The sequence below is a fragment of the Trachypithecus francoisi genome, unplaced genomic scaffold (assembly GCF_009764315.1).
Source record: "Trachypithecus francoisi isolate TF-2019V2 unplaced genomic scaffold, Tfra_2.0 Lachesis_group1, whole genome shotgun sequence".
Lineage (NCBI taxonomy): Eukaryota > Metazoa > Chordata > Mammalia > Primates > Cercopithecidae > Trachypithecus > Trachypithecus francoisi.
The window spans coordinates 82,426,152-82,439,482 of NW_022681454.1; the positions used below are offsets into that span (position 1 = coordinate 82,426,152).

General features: G+C 40.9%; 1 protein-coding gene and 1 pseudogene across 8 annotated transcripts in view; one reads left to right on the top strand and one right to left on the bottom strand.

Moving 5' to 3' along the window:
- Positions 1 to 13,331, top strand: part of FRYL (FRY like transcription coactivator) — a 297,483-nt gene that overhangs the window by 57,966 nt on the left and 226,186 nt on the right. The gene's annotated exons all lie outside the window — the stretch shown is intronic.
- LOC117086578 lies at positions 8,082 to 8,258 on the bottom strand (annotated as a pseudogene).

Here is a 13,331-nt window from a genome sequence, read left to right on the forward strand (position 1 = left end):
GAAGGCAACAAGTTTCCCTCCCTTTCCCTATTATTCTCACTACTCTAAGGTCCTCTAAAGGCAGCATGATGGAAATTTATGTAGTTGTTAATATGCATTTTATTGAATAAACTGAAAGTATGCATATTGGTGTTTTTCTTTGATGCATGTCATTTGTTATCATGGACATCATTTGTTTAATCAACAAATGTTTATTGAGTTCCTGTGACCCAGGAGATGATGTTGGGGATTATAAATATCCACAAGACAGCTCCCCCCTCCAACTCCTGTAGCTTGTTTTTTAGTCAGGTAGACAAACAGTAAACAAATAATGGATGATAAACTCTATGATGAGAAATTAAGTTTGCTTAGAGACTGATGGTGTCCGTTATTTTAGATAGGGTATGTGGGAAGTCCTCTTTGGGGGGTAGTATTTGCAATGATTTGAATGAAGGGAGGGAGCAGCCATGCCCAGGGGAAAAGCTTTCCAGGCAGGAGGGTTAGCAACTGCACAGGCCCAATGTGGAAATAAACTAGTGTGGCTGGAATAGGGGAAAGGAAAAGTCAGAGATATTTTTGACCATGGACTTTTCCCCCTGTATTTTATGTAAAACTAGTGGAGAACTTTGAGCATTGGTGGAGTGAATACATTTATATTCTATTTATTTTTAAATTTTAATTTTAATTTCAATTTATGTTTTGAGATGGGGTCTTGCTCTGTCTCCCAGGCTGGATTACAGTGGCAGGATCATGGCTCACTAAAGTCTTGACCTCCTGGGCTCAAGCAACCCTCCTGTTTCAACCTCCCAAGTAGCTGGGATTACAGGTGTGTGCCACCACGCCCACCTAATTTTTGTTGTTATTATTATTATTATTATTTGTAGAGTTGGGATCGTGCTATTATGCCTGGGCTGGTCTCAAACTCCTAGGCTCAAACAATCCTCCTGGCTTGGCCTCCCAAAGTATTGCGATTACAGGTGTGAGCTACCATGCCTGGCTATTTATATTTTTAAAAGATCATTCTGGTTACTATGTGGAGAAATGGGAAATGAGGAGATGCAGGAGTATCATCAGCTAAGAGTCTTCTTAAATTGTTTGGGCAGAGATAATGGTGGTTCTGTCTAGAGTGGCAGCAGTGGATTTGGAGAGAAGTGGTCTGAGTTAGGATATGGGGTATTTTGAAAATAGGGTTGACAGAACTTGTTGGATTAGATGTGGGGGTGTGAAGGAAAGAAAGGAAATACATGTGACTGTTAGGTTTTTGGCATTAGCAACTAAAATAAGGATGGCATTATTTAGTAAGGAGTTTAGTAAGGAGCAAGGCTGGGAACAGGCAAAGATTTTGGTATATTAAGAGTTAAGGCTGGGAACAGTGGCTCATGACTGTAATCCCAGCACTCTGGGAGGCTGAGCTGGGTGGATTGCTTGAGGCCAGGTGTTCGAGACCAGCCTGCGCAACATGGTGAGACTCTGACTCTACTAAAAATACAAAAATTAGCCAGGCATGGTGCCATATGCCTTTAGTTGCAGCTACTCAGGAGGCTAAGGTGGGAGGATCGCTTGAGCCCAGGAGGTCGAGGCTGCAGTGAGCTGTGATCACACCACTGCACTCTAGCCTGGGCGACAAAGCAAGATCCTGTCTCAAAAACAAAGCAAAACAAAAAAAAACCAGTTAGGTTTGAGGTCCTTTAGATGTCCAGGAGGATATTTGAGTTTGCTGATGGCATGATCTCTTAGGAGGAGAGAAAAGATGTGAGATTTTTGTCACCTTGAAACTGATAGTCTCAGTTTAAAAAGGTAATATTGGGGGCGGAGCAAGATGGCCGAATAGGAACAGCTCCAGTCTCCAACTCCCAGCGCGAGCGACACAGAAGACTGGTGATTTCTGCATTTTCAACTGAGGTACTGGGGTCATCTCTCTAGGGAGTGCCGGACAATCGGTGCTGGTCAGCTGCTGCAGCCTGACCAGCGAGAGCTGAAGCAGGGCGAGGCATCGCCTCACCTGGAAGCTCAAGGGGGAAGGAAACCCGTTTTCCTAGCCAGGGGAACTGAGACACACAACACCTGGAAAATCGGGTAACTCCCACCCCAATACTGCGCTTTAAGGAAACAGGCACACCAGGAGAATATATCCCACACCTGGCCGGGAGGGGCCCACGCCCACGGAGCCTCCCTCACTGCTAACACAGCAGTCTGCGGCGATCTATCCGCAAGGCAGCAGCGAGGCTGGGGGAGGGGCGCCCGCCATTGCTGAGGCTTAAGTAGGTAAACAAAGCCGCTGGGAAGCTCGAACTGGGTGGAGCTCACAGCAGCTCAAGGAAGCCTGCCTGTCTCTGTAGACTCTACCTCTGCGGACAGCGCACAGCTGCAGTCCAATAGGTGAAAGAGCGTGGGCCGGTGCAGACACGAATGACTCTGTCTGACAGCTTTGGGGAGAGCCGTGGATCTCCTAACACGGAGGTTGAGATCTGAGAACGGACAGACTGCCTGCTCAGGTGGGTCCCTGACCCCTGAGTAGCCTAGCTGGGAGACATCCCCCACTAGGGGCAGTCTGACACCCCACACCTCACAGGGTGGAGTCACCCCTGAGAGGAAACTTCCAAAGAAAGAATCAGACAGGTACACTCGCTGTTCAGCAATATTCTATCTTCGGCAACCTCTGCTGCTGATACCCAGGCAAACAGGGTCTGGAGTGGACCTCAAGCAATCTCCAACAGACCAACAGACAGTCCTTCTGACTGTCAGACGGAAAACTATCAAACAGGAAGGACACCTATACCAAAACCCCATCAGTACGTCACCATCATCAAAGACCAGAGACAGATAAAACCACAAAGATGGGGAAGAAGCAGGGCAGAAAAGCTGGAAATTCAAAAAATAAGAGCGCATCTCCCCCTGCAAAGGAGCGCAGCCCATCGCCAGCAACGGATCAAAGCTGGTCAGAGAATGACTTTGACGAGATGAGAGAAGAAGGCTTCAGTCCATCAAACCTCTCAGAGCTAAAGGAGGAATTACGTACCCAGCGCAAAGAAACTAAAAATCTTGAAAAAAAGTGGAAGAATTGACAGCTAGACTAATTAATGCAGAGAAGATCATAAACGAAATGACAGAGATGAAAACCATGACACGAGAAATACGTGACAAATGCACAAGCTTCAGTAACCGACTCGATCAACTGGAAGAAAGAGTATCAGCGATTGAGGATCAAATGAATGAAATGAAGCGAGAAGAGAAACCAAAAGAAAAAAGAAGAAAAAGAAATGAACAAAGCCTGCAAGAAGTATGGGATTATGTAAAAAGACCAAATCTACGTCTGATTGGGGTGCCTGAAAGTGAGGGGGAAAATGGAACCAAGTTGGAAAACACTCTTCAGGATATCATCCAGGAGAACTTCCCCAACCTAGTAGGGCAGGCCAACATTCAAATTCAGGAAATACAGAGAACGCCACAAAGATACTCCTCCAGAAGAGCAACTCCAAGACACATAATTGCCAGATTCACCAAAGTTGAAATGAAGGAAAAAATCTTAAGGGCAGCCAGAGAGAAAGGTCGGGTTACCCACAAAGGGAAGCCCATCAGACTAACAGCAGACCTCTCGGCAGAAACTCTACAAGCCAGAAGAGAGTGGGGGCCAATATTCAACGTTCTTAAAGAAAAGAATTTTCAACCCAGAATTTCATATCCAGCCAAACTAAGTTTCATCAGTGAAGGAGAAATAAAATCCTTTACAGATAAGCAAATGCTTAGAGATTTTGTCACCACCAGGCCTGCCTTACAAGAGACCCTGAAGGAAGCCCTAAACATGGAAAGGAACAACCGGTACCAGCCATTGCAAAAACATGCCAAAATGTAAAGACCATCGAGGCTAGGAAGAAACTGCATCAACTAACGAGCAAAATAACCAGTTAATATCATAATGACAGGATCAAGTTCACACATAACAATATTAACCTTAAATGTAAATGGACTAAATGCTCCAATTAAAAGACACAGACTGGCAAACTGGATAAAGAGTCAAGACCCATCAGTCTGCTGTATTCAGGAGACCCATCTCACATGCAGAGACATACATAGGCTCAAAATAAAGGGATGGAGGAAGATCTACCAAGCAAATGGAGAACAAAAAAAAGCAGGGGTTGCAATCCTAGTCTCTGATAAAACAGACTTTAAACCATCAAAGATCAAAAGAGACAAAGAAGGCCATTACATAATGGTAAAGGGATCAATTCAACAGGAAGAGCTAACTCTCCTAAATATATATGCACCCAATACAGGAGCACCCAGATTCATAAAGCAAGTCCTTAGAGACCTACAAAGAGACTTAGACTCCCATACAATAATAATGGGAGACTTCAACACTCCACTGTCAACATTAGACAGATCAACGAGACAGAAAGTTAACAAGGATATCCAGGAATTGAACTCATCTCTGCACCAAGCGGACCTAATAGACATCTATAGAACTCTCCACCCCAAATCAACAGAATATACATTCTTCTCAGCACCACATCGCACTTATTCCAAAATTGACCACATAATTGGAAGTAAAGCACTCCTCAGCAAATGTAAAAGAACAGAAATTATAACAAACTGTCTCTCAGACCACAGTGCAATCAAACTAGAACTCAGGACTAAGAAACTCAATCAAAACCGCTCAACTACATGGAAACTGAACAACCTGCTCCTGAATGACTACTGGGTACATAACGAAATGAAAGCAGAAATAAAGATGTTCTTTGAAACCAATGAGAACAAAGATACAACATACCAGAATCTCTGGGACACATTTAAAGCAGTGTGTAGAGGGAAATTTATAGCACTAAATGCCCACAAGAGAAAGCAGGAAAGATCTAAAATTGACACTCTAACATCACAATTAAAAGAACTAGAGAGGCAAGAGCAAACACATTCAAAAGCTAGCAGAAGGCAAGAAATAACTAAGATCAGAGCAGAACTGAAGGAGATAGAGACACAAAAAACCCTCCAAAAAATCAATGAATCCAGGAGTTGGTTTTTTGAAAAGATCAACAAAATTGACAGACCGCTAGCAAGACTAATAAAGAAGAAAAGAGAGAGGAATCAAATAGACGCAATAAAAAATGATAAAGGGGATATCACCACCGACCCCACAGAAATACAAACAACCATCAGAGAATACTATAAATGCCTCTATGCAAATCAACTAGAAAATCTAGAAGAAATGGATAATTTCCTGGACACTTACACTCTCCCAAGACTAAACCAGGAAGAAGTTGAATCCCTGAATAGACCAATAGCAGGCTCTGAAATTGAGGCAACAATTAATAGCCTACCCACCAAAAAAAGTCCAGGACCAGATGGATTCACAGCTGAATTCTACCAGAGGTACAAGGAGGAGCTGGTACCATTCCTTCTGAAACTATTCCAATCAATAGAAAAAGAGGGAATCCTCCCTAACTCTTTTTATGAGGCCAACATCATCCTGATACCAAAGCCTGGCAGAGACACAACAAAAAAAGAGAATTTTAGACCAATATCCCTGATGAACATCGATGCAAAAATCCTCAATAAAATACTGGCAAACCGGATTCAGCAGCACATCAAAAAGCTTATCCACCATGATCAAGTGGGCTTCATCCCTGGGATGCAAGGCTGGTTCAACATTCGCAAATCAATAAACGTAATCCAGCATATAAACAGAACCAAAGACAAGAACCACATGATTATCTCAATAGATGCAGAAAAGGCTTTTGACAAAATTCAACAGCCCTTTATGCTAAAAACGCTCAATAAATTCGGTATTGATGGAACGTACCTCAAAATAATAAGAGCTATTTATGACAAACCCACAGCTAATATCATACTGAATGGGCAAAAACTGGAAAAATTCCCTTTGAAAACTGGCACAAGACAGGGATGCCCTCTCTCACCACTCCTATTCAACATAGTGTTGGAAGTTCTGGCTAGGGCAATCAGGCAAGAGAAAGAAATCAAGGGTATCCAGTTAGGAAAAGAAGAAGTCAAATTGTCCCTGTTTGCAGATGACATGATTGTATATTTAGAAAACCCCATCATCTCAGCCCAAAATCTCCTTAAGCTGATAAGCAACTTCAGCAAAGTCTCAGGATACAAAATTAATGTGCAAAAATCACAAGCATTCTTATACACCAGTAACAGACAAGCAGAGAGCCAAATCAGGAATGAACTTCCATTCACAATTGCTTCAAAGAGAATAAAATACCTAGGAATCCAGCTTACAAGGGATGTCAAGGACCTCTTCAAGGAGAACTACAAACCACTGCTCAGTGAAATAAAAGAGGACACAAACAAATGGAAGAACATACCATGCTCATGGATAGGAAGAATCAATATCGTGAAAATGGCCATACTGCCCAAGGTTATTTATAGATTCAATGCCATCCCTATCAAGCTACCAATGAGTTTCTTCACAGAATTGGAAAAAACGGCTTTAAAGTTCATATGGAACCAAAAAAGAGCCCGCATTGCCAAGACAATCCTAAGTCAAAAGGACAAAGCTGGAGGCGTCATGCTACCTGACTTCAAACTATACTACAAGGCTACAGTAACCAAAACAGCATGGTACTGGTACCACAACAGAGATATAGACCAATGGAACAGAACAGAGTCCTCAGAAATAATACCACACATCTACAGCCATCTGATCTTTGACAAACCTGACAGAAACAAGAAATGGGGAAAGGATTCCCTATTTAATAAATGGTGCTGGGAAAATTGGCTAGCCATAAGTAGAAAGCTGAAACTGGATCCTTTCCTTACCCCTTATACGAAAATTAATTCAAGATGGATTAGAGACTTAAATGTTAGACCTAATACCATAAAAACCCTAGAAGAAAATCTAGGTAGTACCATTCAGGACATAGGCATGGGCAAGGACTTCATGTCTAAAACACCAAAAGCAATGGCAGCAAAAGCAAAAATTGACACATGGGATCTAATTAAACTAAAGAGCTTTTGCACAGCTAAAGAAACTACCATCAGAGTGAACAGGCAACCTACAGAATGGGAGAAAATTTTTGCAACCTACTCATCTGACAAAGGGCTAATATCCAGAATCTACAAAGAACTCAAACAAATATACAAGAAAAAAACAAACAACCCCATCAAAAAGTGGGGAAAGGATATGAACAGACATTTCTCAAAAGAAGACATCCATACAGCCAACAGACACATGAAAAAATGCTCATCATCACTCGCCATCAGAGAAATGCAAATCAAAACCACAATGAGATACCATCTCACACCAGTTAGAATGGCAATCATTAAGAAGTCAGGAAACAACAGGTGTTGGAGAGGATGTGGAGAAATAGGAACACTTTTACACTGTTGGTGGGATTGTAAACTAGTTCAACCATTATGGAAAACAGTATGGCGATTCCTCAAGGATCTAGAACTAGATGTACCATATGACCCAGCCATCCCACTACTGGGTATATACCCAAAGGATTATAAATTACTCTACTACAAAGACACATGCACACGTATGTTTATTGCGGCACTATTCACAATAGCAAAGACTTGGAATCAACCCAAATGTCCATCTGTGACAGACTGGATTAAGAAAATGTGGCACATATACACCATGGAATACTATGCAGCCATAAAAAAGGATGAGTTTGCGTCCTTTGTAGGGACATGGATGCAGCTGGAAACCATCATTCTTAGCAAACTATCACAAGAAGAGAAACCAAACACCGCATGTTCTCACTCATAGGTGGGAACTGAACAATGAGATCACTTGGACTCGGGAAGGGGAACATCACACACTGGGGCCTATCATGGGGAGGGGGGAGGAGGGAGGGATTGCTTTGGGGAGTTATACATGATATAAACGTCATGCACATGTACCCTAGAACTTAAAGTATAATAAAAAATAAAAAATAAAAACATAAAAAGGTAATATTAAGTGATAATTGGTGTAAGCTGGAAATATTTTCTACTCCACTGTCCTCAGTGAGCCATTATAATTTTCTTTTATTTTTCTCCTTTTGGCTTACTTAGTCGTATTGTGTATCATGATGATTTTTTTCTTTCACATTTCTGGTAAATGGTGATTATTAGGAAGTTGAACCAATTGTGTATAAAAAATGTAAAAGACATTTACCAGGGAATGTGCTTCCCAAGGCCCATTGTTTACCACATAAAGGAAACCACTGACTTTTTGTTACATCAGTGAAGATAACATTATTTTGTGAACACAGTACTCCTTTTATGACTAACATTTTTTACACTTGATCTTAGCCAAAAGGCCGAGAAGTGATGACTAACATTTTTTGTACTGTGATCAGAAGAAATTATGAAAACAGTAAGTTAATGGGAAATTTAGACATGTTACAAGTGAGGATTTATTCAGTGAAAGCCCTTAGAAATCCTGATTTCTCCACATAACATTTCACATTTCTCTAATTGTAGAGGTCGTTGCTATTAGTATAAATTGTGGGAAAATATAACTTAAGACAGTAGTATGTATTCAGTCATTAATTTCTTGGGTTTTAATAAAACATTTTAACAAATGTTAACAGAAAATGTAGCAATGCATGGTAGTGGGAATATTCACTTTTATTCTGAAGCAGAGGAAGGAAGTCTGTATTTTGGTAAATATAGTTACTATTCTAGTGAGCATATATTTACCGTGTAAATAGACTATCTGCTTCCCATTGTTAATTCATGCTTAGTAGTAAAGTTCTCAGGGGCACTCCTCTTGATCTTAGCCAGAAGGCAGAGAACAATTCCTTGGGTAAAGTTTGATGAAAAACAACAGAAATTCTTAGAAGACAAGGATATAATAATAGAATCTGGGCTCACTGGAGACCAAGGAATTTTATCTTCTACCCTTTACCCAACTTCCCACTCCAAAAACCAGAACAAAAACCCATCAAAATGGATCTTTGGCCATAAAAAAGCCTCCCCATTTCTGAGCATCTAAGAAACGTACATGTGGGCTGGGTGTAGTGGCTCACACCTGTAATCCCAGCATTTTGGGAGGCTGAGGTGGGTGGATCACCTGAGGTCAGAAGTTTAAGACCAGCCTGGCCAACATGGTGAAACCTCATCTCTACTAAAACACATGAATTAGCCGGGTGTGGTGGCGGGTGCTTGTAATCCGAGCTACTCGAGAGGCTGAGACGGAGAATTGCTTGAACTAGGGAGGCAGGAGTTGCAGTGAGCTGTGATCATGCCACAGCACTCTAGCCTGGGTGACAGAGTGACACTCTGTCTCAAGTGTACATATGGAGGCAAGAATCTTAGAACAGCTAGAGATGATAAGATGTTCAAGTTTTAAGCTGTGTATATCATATACACAATTTTGTTGTAAAAATGTGACCCTTCCACTAGTATAATGACCTCAACCTTTTATTTTTTTAATTTATTTTATTTCTTATAGAGATGGGGTCTTCCTGTGTTGCCAAGCTGGTCTCAAACTCTTGGGCTCAAGTGATCCTCCTGCTTTGGCCTCCCAAAGTACTGGGATTACAGGTGTGAGCCACCATATCCAGCCAGTCAACCATTAAAAAAAAAAAAAAAAAAACTGCATATAGTGTGCACGTGTGGCACATTTCCTTTATGACATTACTTGTTTTGTATTTCCCCATTCCTGCCCCTCCAGTCTCTACCTCTCTGATTTTGAGCTGGTTAGAGGATACAGTGGCCATAGGTGCTTACGTTCTAGTTCGGGAGAAAGGCAATAAGGAATTAAATAAGTATATAAAACCGAGCATATGTTAGTGATGAGTTCTATAATGAAAACAAAATGGAAATAGGATAGTGACATGGGAGGCCTGCTTGCTATTGTGTGTTCTTCTGAACCTTTTTCTCGTTTGTCAGTTGGGAATGATAATCATCTACCTCCTTAGAGTTGTTTGGACTTAAGTTCTGTGTGAAATGCACCTAGCAGAGTAACTGGCAACATACCTAATTATCAAGTACATGATATTTTCCCTTTCCCTTTCTTTCTGTAATTTGAATCTTCCAAATCTGTAGTGTAGTGCCATAGAATCTACCTTAGTTAGAGTATGTTTAAACTATGTCCCTGTGTGAATTTGGAGTTCTTACGGAAACAGTAAATAATAACATAGATGACTCTTGAGGACATCACACTTAGTGAAATAAGCCAGTTACAAAAGAACAAACATTGTATGATTTTATTTAGGCCGATAGAGACAGAAAGTAGAATGGTGACTGTCAGACTGTGACAGAGAGAATGGGGTTGACCGTAATGGATATAGAGTTGCACTTTTGTAAGATGAAAAGAGTTCTGGAAATGGATGGTGGTTATGATTGCCCAACAGTGTGAATGTATTTAATGTACACTTTTTTCATTTTCATTTTATTTATTTATTTATTTTATTTTTTGAGATGGAGTCTTGCTCTGTTGCCCAGGCCTGGAGTGAAGTGGCATGATCTCGGCTTACTACAACCTCCACCTCCCAGGTTCAAGCAGTTCTCCTGCCTCAGCTACTCCCTGAGTAGCTGGGAATACAGGTGCGTGCCACCACACCTGTCTAATTTTTTGTATTTTTAGTCGAGACGGGGTTTTGTTATGTTGGCCGGGCTGGTCTTGAACTTCTGACCTCCTGATCTCCCCGCCTCGGCCTCCCAAAGTGCTGGGATTACAGGCGTGAGCCACCGTGCCCAGCCTTAATGTACATTTTAAAATGGTTAAGATGGTAAATTATATGTGTTTTACTGCTTCTTGTTTTCTTTTTTTGAGACAGAGTCTCGCTTTGTCACCAGGCTGGAGTGCAGTTGACGCAATCTCGGCTCACTCCAATCTCCGCCTCCTGGGTTCAAGCAATTCTCCTGCCTCCACCTCCTGAGTAGCTGGGATTACAGGTACACACCACCACACCCAGCTAATTTTTGTATTTTTAGTAGGGATGGGGTTTCACCATGTTGGCCAGGATGGTCTCGATCTCCGACCTCGTGATCTGCCCACCTTGGCCTCCTGGGTGGGATTACAGGCGTGAGCCACCACACCCGGCCTTTAGTGCAATTTTTAAAAAAGTAAGTGATAAAATTATTACCTTGCTCCACTCTTCCCATTTTGGTAGATATCAGTGAATCAAGTTGTTCCTGACAAAATCATGAAATAGAGGGTGGTTGTTTTTGCGTCATGAATCTATGTGAGAGTTCCAAAAAATGAAAACGTTTTTAGGAATTTTTATCATCTTAACGTCCAGAGGTGTCAAACCTTAAACTGTTGATTGGTGAGCAAAGAGCATAGTGTGGCTGGAAAAGATATTTCTATTGTTTTGTTTTGTCAATTTATAGTATATTTATTGGGCACTTAATTGTCTTTAGTGAACAAGAATAATAACATTTGTTGAGTATTATCTACCAGCAATTATTCTAAGTTTATGCTTAACAATACTTGATACTAATAATGGTTTGTCATCTTTATATAGCAGCCTTGAAGGTGTTATTCTCATTTTGTAGTTGAGAAATCTGAGGCTCTGAGTGCTGAGTGACTTTCTACTTTAAAAATGATTTTAGAGGAATTTCAATACATAGAAACGAAGGGAGGGCATTCTAGATGGAATAAAGCATGCGTTAGATCTGTGTGATCTGTGTGTAGGAAGGCATGGGATATATTTGCACAGAGCAAAGAGTTCAGCCTGACTGAAGTCTGGATAACATTCGGGAGATGGGCTGGCAATTTAGTCTCTTCCATTAGAATCTTGATGAGGTTAATGAATTCCTGAACAATTTTCTGTAGGCATTGGGAAACACCATTGAATTACCAAGCCTGGGGTAATCAGAGTTATGCGCTAGGAAGCAATATCTGAGGTGCATTGGAGTAGTGAGAGAGGGGAGGCCAAAGATCGGTTAGAGTGACCACTTGGAATTCTTTTGCAGTCATTAGGAAGTAGTTGGGGTCAGAGTGCAAATGGCTGGTAGTTGAGTAAGTTGAGAGGTGAGAAGGGAGAAGTACTAATGTAAATGGAAGTGAAGTGGAAGGGAGGAGTCTATGGAGCATGAGTGTAAGTAACACTTTTTTTGTGTGTTGGGGGAGCATAATGATCACCTGAATATGTAGGTCAGATGTAGGATTAGCTTTGAAAAGGGAGGATTCTGAGAGATATTTGAAAAAAAAAATGCCTTCACACATAGAGCCTATGAACACAAGAAGGAGGGACTTTAGCAGTCTTGAATTTGAAGGGTTGACGTTGGGCAACCTTTTTCAGTTTAGCAGATGAAGATATCTGTAGAGAGTATGGGACTGTAGTGGGCCTGGAGACTTGAAGAGTAGACAAGTCTCAACCTCTGTAAGAGAGAATTCAAATTTAATAGGGTCAATTTTCACACTTTAGAGTGTGACGTGGAATAATAGTAGTGTACTTATGTTCGTCTTTTATACAAATAACGTATAGAGTAGAAGCTCTCTTAAACAATATTGGCTATATAATATACCTGCAGTTGGGTTGGCTGAATAGAATATTTGTTTAAAATGAGAAAGAAAGATACATACCTTAAATATTTTATACGTGTGTGAATGCTTATATTTCACCAGTCTTGTGGTGCATAGCCAAGACATTTTCTTTAAAATGTTTTTAAAGTGGCTTCCCTTAATTAAATTACACGACCTAATGTTTAGTGACAAAACATTTTATTTTTGCACTCATTTTTGATGTAATATGCAACTAAACTATGTAATTATAGTAAATACAACAGACATAAGCTGATTTTAGAATAAACACAATTTACTCTAGGATGCTACTGTGTTATTGGGAGAAAAATGAGGTGGTGTACCAAAGAGGACTCCCCTTTCCCCTACAAGGAAATTGAAGCTCAGAACTTGTTGCTTGACTATGGTTTTAGGATTGCCAATAATCTGGTTTTATCACTGAATTCAATGCTTTTCTCATTATATGGAGTTATAAGGTGAAATAGAATAATATGTCAGATATTGGTTAGTAGTTAGGAAGTTATAGACTGTAGTTTTTTAAAAGTAGCAGCTTTATTGAGATATAATTCACATGCTGTGCAAGTCACCAATTTAAAGTGTGCAATTTAAGGCTGTGCATGGTAGCTCATGCCTGAAATCCCAGTACTTTGGAAGGTAAGGGAGGAGGAACACTTGAGGCCAGGAAATAGAGACTGGTCTGGGCAACACAGCAAGACCCCATCTCTACAAAAAATTAAAAAATTAGTCGGACCTGGTGGCATGCTCCTGTACTTCTAGGTACTCTGGAGCCTGAGGCAGGAGCATTGCTTGAACACAGGAGTTTGAGGCTACAGCGAGCTATAATTGCACCATTGCACTCCAGCCTAGGTGACAGAGTCAAACCTGTTTTCAGATAAATAAAGTGTACAATTAGAGCCTTTTTTATATT